Below are 13,881 nucleotides of genomic sequence, written 5' to 3'. Positions count from 1 at the left end.
GCATGAAGCTGGCAGGAGTTGGGTTTGCTGACCCCCCCAACCTCACTCCTGAGCTTGTAGGATTTATACCTCAAGTGCCAGTGTGATTTGTTTTCTAAGATAATAATCATTTGATTGTATCCCTCTTGGTAGCATGAGGGAAATCACAGTTCAAGTACAGACAGCCTGCCCCAGAGGTCACAGAACAGAAGCACTCATAGTCCAAATTGAGATGAACACCCATGTGGTTCATTAAATCATTTTTAAAGCACAGAGCAAAAGGCAAAGAGAAGTATATGCAAGTGATGAGCACATTTAGAACAGTGCACCCAGACTACCCTACCTGAACCTTTGGTTACACAGTAGTCATCAGTCTTCCCTGAGGTTGGGCGGTGGGTGTTAAAGAGCTAGAATTGAGGCTGAGAAAGGGATGCAAGCATTGGGGAGGTATCTGGGGCCATCCCTCCATAGCCTAAATGGACAGAGTGCAATTAAGTTTGGCCACAGCTGCGGCTGCCAGTTACCCTCATGACCAGAGGAAGGTTTGATCTTTATGTCTTAAGCAGAGCTAAAACATGGAGCCAGAATGGGACCAAATGGGTCTTGCCAAAGGGTTGACCAGTTTAGGTATAGCAGTCATTGGTCACAAACTGTTTGAATTTTGTAAGTATTTAAGGGTAACTCGGTACTGTCATCCCTTTTTGTGGGCAAGTAACTTTCCTATTTGTTCCATTATTTTTAACTTTGCTCATTACACTTGTGCTTTTTTTTTTTTACTTACTCTCATATGTTTTGGAGAGTACCCATTTGCTGTCCTATCTTGACATGCTTTATGAGCTTATTCACCCCCTTTGTTTTTGTTGTTGGCAATAGCAAAATTAAATAACCTTCAATAATACAGCCAACACTATAAACAGCCTGGAAAGACATTTTAAGTGGTCTTTTGGCCTAAAACATAAAACACAAAGCTGTCAGCACAACAGAAAGGTCCTAATAATCTTCGCCTAGCTTCTTCTCTAGACTCATCTCCTCTCTCTCATCCAAATGCCCTCCACTTCCTATACCATGTGGAGCTTCTCATCGTCCCCAAGCTGGTCGGGCTCTCTTGGTCCCTGTACATGGCAGGGAGTGTTCTTCCATGTCTCATCTGCATAGATCACTAGATCCTGCTCATCCCTGAAGGAGCATAATCGTTGCTGTCTCTATAAAGTATTACTTGAACACTACTATCTCTTCCTACCCCAAACCCTAATCAGCGATCACGGGTACACACACATGTACTCCTTCTCTCTACATTCCTAAGATATAAAGAGCACACACTAGTATTAGAATACAGAAGACACTGTATTAGATCACCTAGGTGGCTATCTCCTTCATTAGACTGGAAGTAACTTTGATCCAAGGATGATAATTTTGTCCCCATGTATTACCCAAAGTTGAGCATATCATAAATGAGCAATAGTCATTTGATGAGTTATTGATTTAATGAGTATTTAATAACAAATAAATGAGTGTTATTGTGTAACCACTGGGTGGATTTTTTTTTCTTTAGAATAAGGAGGAGTTTTTATACTTGTCATATTAAAATTCAGTTCTTATGGAGATTATTTCCCCCTCATTTATTCCTTTGAACTCTTCTCCTTCCGATGTACTGTTTATTCTTATTACGAGAATTTTTATCACTAAATGCTTTTGTAATAACAAATAGTGCTAATCTGTTGGGCACATGTACCATGCTGCATATTAGAACTTGTCCTTCTTGTTCCAAGGGTGCTATATCAGTTCACCCTATAGCAGGAATAGTTGCTAGGATTATGGTTCTCAGGGAACAGCCTCAAACAAGATACTTAGATGCAATAAGCATATAACCAGCTTCTTTCCCTCTTTCCATGGTAGATAATAGTGGTTGATTCCCAATAAATTTCAATTGAAATATCCATAAGCTATTTTTATATGCATTCACATAAATACATGTCAAGTGATTATTATCTCTAGGACTCAGACCAGATTTGGCCAGCATCAACTCAAAATCAAGGGGAAATACATTGTAAAAACTATGAGGACTCACCTTGAATTTCTCTGGGAAATATTGTCTTCTCCCCAGACACTAGCCAGATCAGTCAATGTGAACTCATTGAATAATCAAATACCATGATATATAAATTTTCCCTCCTTTAGTGTCATGAGGACCCACATGCTTTTTCTTATCCTGGAATTCTTCTGTTGCCTCACACATTCAACCCTCATTGCCACCTAACTTGAGTATCAGTTCAAAGAACTGATTCCCCAAACCTTTCCCTTTGTTCCTCAGAAGTAGCACTAGTCACATAGCCCTTGTCTGAAGTCCTACCCACCACGAACACATTCATCATGAATCCAGAAGGTGGCATCCCTGTGCTATCTACTTGGACTGTCCAGTTCTCTGAAATGGACAAGGATCCTATTTTGGAGTTTGCATTCAAAATACCTACTATTAGAAAAAAAAGAGAGAAGGTTTTGGAAAATTGGAAATAGCTTGCTTCTGGGTCAGGGTGTAGAGAAAACTGTGAGGCTGTGTTCTGTCCACAGTGGACCGATGTCAGGTTTGGGTGGTAATAGGTCATCTTAGTAGATAGTGATCCGAGGAGACAATATAGCATAGCAATTCAGAATATAGGTTCTGTAGCCAATGCATGAGCTTGTCCAAGGTGAATCGACCCAACAAATTACACAAAGCTCTTTCCTTCAAGTGTGGACCTACCATATATTCTTCAAACTTTTTAAAGTGCCTCACAATTGATCTGCTCAGAATGCCCCTTTCTCTTCCCCACAAACTAGCTTATCACCAACCTTCAAACTTCCTAAGTCCTGCTATTGATTCATTCTACTCTTTCCTATGACAACAAGAAACCATATTTCACTTCTTTCTGTCTTCAAACTGAACCTCTACTTCTCGTCACAGGAGCCACTGTGAGTGGTCCAGAACTGGAGAACCTCTGGTGCTCATGTTACATGTGAAAGATTTGGAAATTAGCAATAACAAATTGACTGAAGTTCACTGAATTATGCATGTGAAATGATTTTTTCCAAGTAGAATTGAGACCTAGCAATCTGCCAAATTTATAAAAATGGGAAAGTAGTCCCACTAACATATAAAGAAACAAAAATGAATAGAATATCTTGAGGGAATGAGGTTAAGTGAGATACTGGAGGAGAGAGCAGGCTGTTGAAATAAGAGGTGTCTAGGAAATAACCTGGAAAAACTTAAAATACTAAAACAGAGTTGAGAAGAGAAACACAGATTGGCAAAAGACAAATCAAAGATCAAATTATTGTTCATGTCTTATGGTGGGTTCAGGGAGTAATGCATGTGAAAAGAAAGAAAACAGAGGCTAGAACTTTAAGGAAAACTGGAATCAGGTCATACACAGGGAGAGGCAGGAATGAGGGGTGGGAGCTTCATATAAAAATTAAAGAATGTAGAAAACTCGTGAGTGTCATGGTGCTGATGTTGGGAGTGGTGGGTGAAGTTTAATGGTTATCGGACTGGAAGGCTTTGGCAATTTTCAGAGTATTAGTTTTAGTATAGAGAAGTAGAGAGAATAACTAGCTGCTGAAATATTGTTGGGGTGACTTAGGAGGGCAGGTGAGATCAATGCCCAGAAGTAGTAACTGAGATAAAGTGGAGTCTGAGAGGATGAGCTTCCTGCTGTGGGCCAGTCTATAGTGTCACTGGGAATGAAGAGAGGAAACCAGGCACAAGAGGCTTTGTGGAGAGGAGACCTTCTGGGAGTGGGTAAGATCGGTGAGTATCTAAAGGGAAGAGCTTACAGAGATGTCTGAGGGTAGAAGAAAGGGAAGGTGATTTTTAAAATAAAATTCCAAAGAAGGAAGAAGATGTGAGAAGATTGAGCCTTAAGGTGAGAGTCCTTACATGGGTATTGGAAGGAAAGCTTTGGTTAAGTTTGTGGATTCAAGGGAGGGATTTCATTCCTGCATTTATCAAGTGTCCCCTAAGTACATAAATGCAGAGATGGAAGTTTTAGTCCCAGTTTTCAGGGTACCTCCAATATAGTTAAGAATATAGAATACTGAAAAAGCAATTTATCAAACCATGAGAGAAACTATTAGGAGTGGTGATCAGGGAGCCAAGGGTGATAGAATGGAAAGTGGTGATAAGAAAGAATTTCAAAAGTTTCCCTATGAGTTACAGTATAGGTTGGAAGGGAATGGAACTACTATAGGACAACGGAGACTGATCAAGACTACAATGTCAAAAGCATCCAATTTGGGAATATTTGCCAGTGGAGTGTAACCTGATAAAACTCTTTGTCCTAATTTCTTTTGGGATATAGATCAAAGTACTTGTAGATTCTGGCTTCAAAACTCAAGATTCATAAACCTGTAGTAGGACCGCAGATGACAGCTGGCAGTGTAGAGATTGCTGGACTGGGAGTCAGAACCAGAGTGTACTTATATGGCCATTATAAATTCCTTCTAAGATGTAGGACCTTAGAACTTACTTCACTAAAATGAAGCATCTTTTCTTATTTTTCCAAAGTATGAAAACCACCATGTTGAACAGTTGAATAGATCCCCTAAACACTCCTGTCCACCTGGAACTTCAGAATGTTACTTTATTTGGAAGTGGGGTCTTTGCAAATGTAGTCAGTCTAATTCACACTGAATTAGAAGGAGCCTTACTGGAATACCTGGATGGACCTAATAGGAAGAGACTGATTGGATAGAAAATAATGAAACGAATTATGACATTCTTTTGGGGTTCATGTGAGTAATAAATAAGGTAATATGTAAATCACCCAGAAAGGTGTCAAGTGACCAGTGCTCAGTAAGTTGTACATATTATCTATGCTTAGAAGGATCTAATGCAAGTTTGAGAAACTGCAGTTATTTATTCACTTTTGAACTTTGAGAATCTAGAGTGCATATGTTAACTGTTAAGAATTGAGAGGGATACAGAAATGTACATCTTGGCCTATGCCTTACAGTTGCTATGTAATCCTACGTGAAAATGTAAAGAGAAAGAGATAGTTGATGGCTCAGACTTACAGGTGGACCACGTGTACTCCACCAGCAGGGCACCTCTGTCCCTGTTTTTCCTGCTCAGTTGGTGTTTGTGCAATCTCCCAGTGGACTGTTAATTCTTTAAGAGCAATAGTATGTGTCTTTTTAACTGTCACAACCCTAGAACTTAACGTAATGCCCACAAAGTAGCTCGTGTGTGTGTGTGTGTGTGTTTGTGTGTGTGTGTGTGTGTATGTGTGTGATGCTGTGGATTAAATTCCAGAGCATGCTCAGTACATGCTCTTCCACAGCCCGCTTCTGAACTATTAAACTCATCTTCTTTAGTATAACCTGGAAGCAAAGTGGTATTTTACCTTCTTTAATAAGAACAGTTTCCTTCTGCTTGATGACCCTGGTTTATTGAGGAATTCAGGGTGCATGAATAAAGCAGTCAACAGTCTGAAGTTTACCTCTATGCTGTGCTCACACCATTGCACAAAGAGACAAAGCCAGCATATGGATATTAGCCATGTTTTCTAAGGTAGCTGGTTTGCATGTCTTGTCTGCCTGTGGGCACACTTGCTGCCTTTGAGTCAGTTGCTTGGAAGTATTTAAAGGGGACAAATACATTTGAATTAAAACACTCTTGCTATAGTTTCGTTAATGTTCTGGTTTTGATTTTTTTCAATGTGCTGTCTTGCAAGTTTTATTTTAGTGGGTACTATAAAGAGATGATATTTCTAGTGAGATGAAAAGCTATAATTTCTCTTCTTTTTAAACCTTCATACATATTATTTTAGGGAGGAGAAAAAAAATCATCCTATAGTGAACTAGGACCAGAAAAGAGTAATATTTCTGCTCATCCAGTCTCCTGGATAGCCCAGTTGCATAAACCGACTATTAAGAAGATAAGAGTCTATCCAGGTGAGAACACCATTTCATGTGGCAACTGCCTCTGTCCACAGTGGGTGATCAGTTAGTGTCATTAAGTTTACGAGACCATAGGCCACGTAGTTATCTTTCCAAAGAGGCAGGGTGAAAATATCTATCTTTCCCCATTCTTGCCTTAGGTTTAATATTTTCTGTTGTGGGAAGGAGATGGTGTAACCAGAAGATTGATCTGGAAACATCGTCTTCACAGAACTATTTGTCTTGGAATACTTTCCAAATGCACTGATTATATTTTTATATTTAGAATACAGTTCCCTTTTCAGAAAGTGGTAATTGTTTAGATCTATACAGAACCTGAAGGGATTGTGGGTAAAGAGACCGTATCTCTTAGGTTCTGTCTTGAAGAGACGTAAGCATTTACGAACAATGGTCATCACATGTTCTCAGAAATCCTGCACAGTTGACAGTGGAGAGCCATATGATGGCCCTCAGAGACTGAGGCCACTTCCTCACAGCTTCAGGAGCTGGTCAATTGTACTGTACAACCACAGCACCTTAACCCACACTGTGCACTGAATGCTAATAGCAAATTACTTTCTACTGTCCACATGGACTTCATCAACTTCAGACAGCTAATATATAGATGAATGGGAAGAGCATCATCCTGGAGTCAGAAAACCTACATCCTGGATTTTACTTCCAGAACAATTTAATGACTTTGTGAACTTGCACAATCACTTAATCTCTCTGAATCTCATCCTAAGGCTGAAGGTGTAGCTCAGTAGTAGAGCCCTTGCCTATGTTGTGCAAGGTGCCGGGTTCCATCCCCAACAACACACACACACACACACATACACACACACAAAAATCTCATTCTAGCAACTAATACTACCTGGGGTTATTATAACATTTGAAGTTTCTGCATGGAAAACAGTGCTGTGAAAATGATCTTCTTCTCGTTTCCCTTGAGAGCAGAATCAGAGACACAGCCTTGTATCAGGGTGTATTTGGGAGTGGATTCCAAAAGCAGGAGTAGAGGAGGAGGGAGAGTGAGCAGTGCAGGAAGAAGCACTGATGTGCAGACCCGTCCCCAAGGTTTCTGCGGTGAGCACTGAAGAGGTGGGGAGTTGGAGGTGTGCTAGTGAGTGCTGCTGAGCATTGGATGCCTAAAACACAGAAGCTGGGGTACTTATCCATGAGCTTCATCCCCCATTCTTTGCCAGTCTCCCCTGTGGCCCCTGCCCTCACTTCTGGGTTGAGCTTTCATGCAGGCAGGACAGGTGCCCTAGCCCAGAGAAGGACTGTGGACTGGCCCTGCTTGAGATGAGGGACCATCAGATTGTGCCTGAGCTCACAGTAACTGTCACCTGCTGCCGTGTCTGAAATCTGAGGTTGGCCATGGGGATGTGATACGAGAAACCAAAAGTGCTGACAAATACAGCAATATTTTGAAATGTTCATGTTTATTTCAAACATACACATTTAACTTCTTTTATCTCTATAAATAGGTCCCATATGTTAGGTCTGTATCCTAGTTTTGCAAATACATTAAGAATAAAACCAAACCATGTCCTACTCTTCATTGGCACCCCAAAATTAGATTTTCTATTTAATGCTTAGCAATATTCCCCCATTTTCTCTGTTTCTTTCTTCTTTTATGTTTTTTTAAACACAGCCTCACCTTACTCTTCTTAAATCCCTAGACTGGACAACCCAGGGTCATAAAGGTTGAGAAGCAACACAGCACAATGAGGACTGTTTGCAGACTGACTAGTGTGACCGCACATAATTATGTGACCTGGCAGTTGCAGAGCCTGCTCTGCCCCTTGGTTTGTAGTACTGGGGTGTATTATACCAGCTTCATAAAATTAAATAAGATCCTGTGTGCAAAGCAGCTGTGCTTGCTCCCTTTTCTCCTCAGTTATTTTCCAAGAAGGCTGCATTTTTTTTCTGGTTGGGGACAAAATATATATATTTAAAAGAAAATGTAGTGACTTAATTTCATTTAGGGTGTCTGGTATATTTCAATTCCGAATTTGTCTAATTCTTTCTACTGCCAAAATGCACTGTGTTAACTCTCCTCTGCTCCCCTTCTGTTTCTTCTTCCACACTCAACGAATTTGCTTTCATTAATTTATTCATATATTGTTTTGTATTCACTTATTAATTCATTTACAGTATGTCTTACTCTATTGAATACATTCCTGGATTTATCCAATCTAGCCTATTGCTAAAACACAGTGTACGTGTGTGTGCTTTCTGTGTGTGTGTGTGTGTGTGTGTGTGTGTGTGTGTGTATGTTTGTTTCTATATACAGAGCACTTTCTTGGTGTAAAGTACTATGCTTAGTGTTTGGAGATCACAAAGGTAGCATATTCTCCTTGAAGGGTGTTGAAGTTCATGCAAACAAGACCAAACCTACCATACAAATGAAAAAATTAAGTATTTACTAGGCCTTTTCATTCATAATTACATATATAATAATAATTATATATACTATGATGTTGAACAAAGAATCACTTCACAAGGAAACAGACTTAAGTTGGAAAGTTATTAGGAGTTTGTGGTGTGGAAGATTCTAGGACATGTCCTGGTTAAAATCTCTTTGGTTTAATCTCCTTCATCCTTGAAATCTGTCTTTAATGCTAGTAAGATTACTTAGAAATACCTAAAGCACTAGAGTATCTTAAATCATCAATGAGGTCTAATTTGTATTGTACGACAGATGTACGATCTTACCATAGCAAAAGTCGGACAAGCTCTATTATATGGATGACTTTTTCTTCTAAATAGCTGTAGAAGCAATATCTCCAAAAGACAAATTTTCTTCTGATCTCTGAGCAAATTGCTCTCATCTCTTAAAAAGTGACTTCATGGAGAGACATCATTGCAAGAAATCTTGAGACTGTCCTCAGTGCACCACTGCTGAGCAGGCTGTAAATTTGTGGCCGAAGGTAGAGGTTGGGCAGTAAATTGGGGGCAAGTTTCCTTCTCATCCTTGGTGGAGCCATTTATGAATTTGGAAATATATCTCCCCAGATTCACTCTGTTTTGAAATTGAGATGCTCCTTTTTCTTATCTCAGACAAATAGATTGTAAAGCATGGTATAGAGTGCCGGGGGACTGACTATGCAAGGTAGAAAGGGAGGGAAGGAGAGAGAAAGGAAGCCAGGTGTGTGTGGTGGGGAGAAAGATTGCAGCAATCCAGCGTCATCAGTATCCTCACTCGAGAGCGGGGGCCTAAGGCACAAATTAACACTGTACTATGAAAATTAGGGGAGCAGTGAACCTGAGGCTCACGTGTCTCAGCTATAGGAAGCTGTCAGAAGCTGGCATGAACTGTGGCTGATGTTGGACAGAAAGGACCCAGGTGTTTCAGAGATCCCTTTCCAGAACATTCTATAAAGTAGCCAATTTCCTATTCCTACTTCCTACCCCAACCACTTTTTCTCAAAAATACCCAGTTTTATTTTCTTCGTAGAACTCAATACTATCTATACTTATGTCACATTCCTTAATTTGTGTCATACCCCTCACATTCCCTCACCCCACCCTGGACTACAATCTCATAAGGGCAGGCACCTCTCCTGTTTTATATCTGCTGTGCCCCAAATTGCGCCTGGTCCCATATGTGATCCTCAATTACTATGTTTTAAATATATGAGTAGACAGTCTCTGTCACATCCTGCCCTAGGTCAGTAAGGGTGCTCTCTGCACTCCAAAAGAGTTGGTGGAGGTGAGCCATGGGCGGGGGCGGCTGGGCAGTCTGAGGTGGCATGTTATATATGGGAGCTCGATGGTGAGTTTGCTTGTTCAACCCTGATAAATAGTGGTGGTGTTTTAAGTGAGTTTCAAGCAGAAAAAGGGTCTCCAGGAGGATGCATGTGCTCAGGCCTAACAGCCTGGTCACTGGTCTTTCTCACACTGGCTGGGAGACCAGTGTGAGAGAGAAGACTTTGCAAAAGCTCACGGTGCCTTCCGCCCCTAGTGTAGGAAACAGCCGTACTTCCTGCCACAGGAGGACTCCAGTGAGAACGGATAATCTAGTTGGGGTGCTTTGCCAAACCAGCTTCAAAAATGATATGATATAACATGTATTGAAAACACATCTTTAAAAATATGATTGTGAAAAATAAGTTTATCCAAATCAAACTCAACACTTCCTCAATATCTTCTGGATTATGAATCCAAAAAAAGCAACCAGAACCTAAAATTTTGTGGGCAGAGAATAAAAATCCTTTTTTCCCACCTCCTTGTCTTCCTCCTCCTCTTTAGTCCTGATCTTTTTCCTCTCCACCCCTGCTTTTCTCACCTGATCTCTTGTCTCTGGGGATGATGCCTGATAAAATTTATGGTGCTATGGGCTTAGTAAAATGTGAGTCACAGCTCAGCTAGCCTACTCAAGGGTGCAGGTGGAAAAAAGGTAAGTTTTCTCTTTATAAATATCTTTGCTGTCCTTTAAATCTAACACAGTCAATCACTCTGAGCATCTATTTACCATATCATTTATATGTAATATTTTGTATGCCCTGTGGGAATTTGGACTCATGTGGAACACTTTTTCAAGGGAAATCAAGTTACTGTTCTTTTTCCTCTTTTGCACAAATAGAAAGATGTTAAGGTAAGGCAAAGTGTCCCCCTCCAGGTGTCCCCCTCCCCTGTCCTATCCCCACCCAAGCAAGGAAGTTTCCAAATGTTCACTGGCCACTTTTGGAAACAGCCCTATGGCAGATGGAAGGAATTTCTACTCCCTGCATATGAGCAAAACCATCTGATTTAGTTGGTTGGGTCAGGTCTTAGAAATATATTGGCAAGCAAATGTATATCCGGGGTAACTTATAGTTTTACTGTCTATATTGCTCCTGGGGGGAATGGCAAATTTATGCAATATGGCCCATCTGGTTTTAAAAAGTCTAAATAGGTTAGAAATAATTAAAATCCAGAGTCTACCTTGTGAAGGTGTGTGCATTTAGAAATGCTCCAATATCATTTTTACCTTATATTCCCTTTCTTATCAGCCCAAAGAAGGAAAAATCTGCTCTTATCTGTTATCTTCCTCCAAGTAGTCAGCAATGATTTTTCTCTCAACGTGAACTTTTCTCAAAAATGTTTCATTTTGATTTTATTATTATTTCTGGCTTCTTGAAGAAATAGGACTTTCATAGGGCTCTTGTGGTTAGGTCAAAAAAACAAGCTTATCCGTGTTCTCCCATTTCTTGGGGACTTAGACCACCTTCCCAGAGACACAACTTCCCTCCCACAAGGTGTCGATACGTGGGTTTCAGCCAGGCTGCATTGAGTGGTTTGATGCCTTGCTCCCAGGATGCACTCAAGGCTCTTGGTTCTACGATGGTACAGAATTCAACACTCCACTCCCACAAATTTCTGCATCTTAAAATCATCATCTGTGATTTTGCTTCTTTATTACCTGGAATGAGTATCATTTCCTGGGAAGTTCAGCTAAAGAGTGTGAGATGCTTCTATCCATCAGTCTGAAGAGAATCAAAGGATTTCTTGTGCCTGAAATCACCAGGAGGAACTCCTTAAGTTCATTGTTCCGCTGATGGTGCTTCACTGGCTTTTGCTGGAATCTGCCAGGGAGCATCTTCCCTGGACCACATCCTTCTGCTCTGAACACGTAGCAGGTTGTGTGTTCCAGCCATCAACTGGCAACGCCTCTTGTGTCACTTATCAACCCAGTTTCATTCCTGGGCCACAGATCAGCTTTATTCCTTCTATTTGCCTGGATTTCCTGCTGAATGTAAAAAATGACTTTTTCTCTGCTAGGAAGTGTAGAGCTTTTGGCTTGATTAAGGATAAACATTAGTTCTGTTCTTGTAGATACTGAGAATCTTACCAAAGCTCGGATTTATTTGCTTTATCATTTGAAAATAAATACTGAGTAATGTTGCTTGCCATTTCAACAGGATAGGTGCAGCTGTTTTTCCTACTCTTAATGAGAATTATTGGTGTTTGGAGGTATTGAATGTAACTAGTAGTATTTTTTTTTTCATTTCTAATCAAAGACCAACACATTCTAAAGATTTATAGTCAAATATTTGTTTTAGAAGACTTTTAAACACTTGTTTAAATCAGACCCTATGGACATTTCCAGGATACTGTATGTGTAGAGTTCCTGTATTATGTTAACATCATTTAAAACACCCTTGAAAGATGCAAAACTTGTTTTACAACTCCAGCTAATATGATACTTACATAGTAGTGTCCCCAAACCAACCGTGTTTGTGTTCATTATTCTCCCTTTTATCTTGTCTGTAATCATAAAAATTAAGTGATGTTCAAAAACTTGCCTGAACAACAGATGCTATCTTGGAGAGATGTTTTAAATAGCCTGTATCTGTAGCAGTTCTGCCTCCGTAGCCAATATTCTCTTCAGCCTTCTTTACTCTCTTCTTTCTTATTCAAGCATTTGCATGTAGAACAAAGAAAAGAAAAGCATAAAAACACAAAGGCAGATTTGTTTGTTCTGAGAACATCTGTTCTCCTTGTAAAGCAACCACATGATGTGGTCCATTTTCTTCCGATGCCCTCTTGGTTTGTAGTTGTAAAGCGACTGTTCCATCAGTCTTAAGACTAGAAATTAAAGATACTCCCTAATGTGTTGAAATGTAGGGAAAATAGGATAAGTTTTAAATTTTAGGTGGTAGTCAGATAAGCATCATCACAAAGTAAGAGAAGCTGAGGTTGACTACCAAAATGGTTTATAATAGAATTATTTTCCCTAAAGTTTCCTTGAATGATTTCATGTCATCATTTGGAGTATATTGGGTCCTCTTTACAATTCTTCAATGAATGCTTAGAATTCTTCTTAACTTGGATTTCACTTGAGGTGTGTATATATTCTGAAAAATTTTAAAGATGAATCACTAGCTGTAAATATTGGAATTAAAATATATATTTTTTCATTTTAAATGTTTGTTAATTTTTTAGGAGAATTTCTCCCAAGAAATACTACCATAATCTTAATGACCAGCAAAAATTCAAATGCTCATTACTCAAAATCAAAAGGATCAGTTGAAAATTACCTAGAGATTCTACCCATGAGATACTCCTTTTTTCTTTCCTAAATAGTATATAATACCTTCAGTCTTTGGGATAGTTGAGTGGGGACTAGATAGTGAAAGATATGTAAAGCTTCCAAAATTATTTAGATAAATGTATTAAATTTTATCAATGTTTACCAAAAATCTCCCATATACTCATTACGTATTCAAAAAGCAGGTATCCTCAGCCAAAGTATCTCAGACACATGGTATCTGTAAAGATACATTGGCCATTTATATATTTCATACTTAAATCACATTCAGAGGTATGGCTTTCTGTATGTTGATTTATTAATTCAGAAATATTTAATCAGCATCTTTCTGCATGGGCTCAGTTATCCACTTAGAAAGAAGAAACTTGGTCTAAATCCTGGGATTCCAGACAATGTTCTTTGTGAAATTTCCATCTCAGTTTAATGATGACACACATTCTCATGTAACATGACAGTTTTTCTCCTTGTTCACTGGATTGTTTTAATGCCTCCATGTCTCCATCTTTTGCACCCAATTACTACAATTTTCTATTGCTCCTGATTCTTCATGGTGTGCCCTTGAATTTCATCTTGAACATCTTGAACATGGATCTCTTGGGACAACTTAGTTTATTCTTTTCCTTACTGGAAACATTCTCTTGACCTAAAAAGGATCATGTTTAAATTTTATGTTCTTTCATGTTGTAAGTATTTAGATCTTTTTGGAGGAGGATGAGCAATGAGATAAGTCTAGGCCCCTTCACATTCCCTTCAGGAGCATTATTTATAATGGGGGAGGGTTGACATTATCTCTATGATGCTGTTTACAGTGGTGATTTCTGTGGTCACTGACTTCTGATGCACCCTGTGGTTAATGGAAATGTCATGTTAAGGCAATATATGTTACGGAGTTCTTTTCTCATCCGATTGATGGGTATTTCCTAGAAGCCAGACTGGTGTATTATGCCTAA

The 13,881-nt window shown here is 39.4% G+C and overlaps 1 protein-coding gene across 9 annotated transcripts in view; it reads left to right on the top strand.

The window, feature by feature from the left end:
• The window catches only part of Nrxn3 (neurexin 3), a 1,468,922-nt gene that overhangs the window by 651,056 nt on the left and 803,985 nt on the right, over positions 1-13,881 (top strand). The gene's annotated exons all lie outside the window — the stretch shown is intronic.

Source organism: Callospermophilus lateralis, chromosome 3 (assembly GCF_048772815.1).
Source record: "Callospermophilus lateralis isolate mCalLat2 chromosome 3, mCalLat2.hap1, whole genome shotgun sequence".
Lineage (NCBI taxonomy): Eukaryota > Metazoa > Chordata > Mammalia > Rodentia > Sciuridae > Callospermophilus > Callospermophilus lateralis.
The sequence above is the reverse complement of the archived record's forward strand: the minus strand, read 5'-3'. Positions and strand labels throughout refer to the sequence as shown.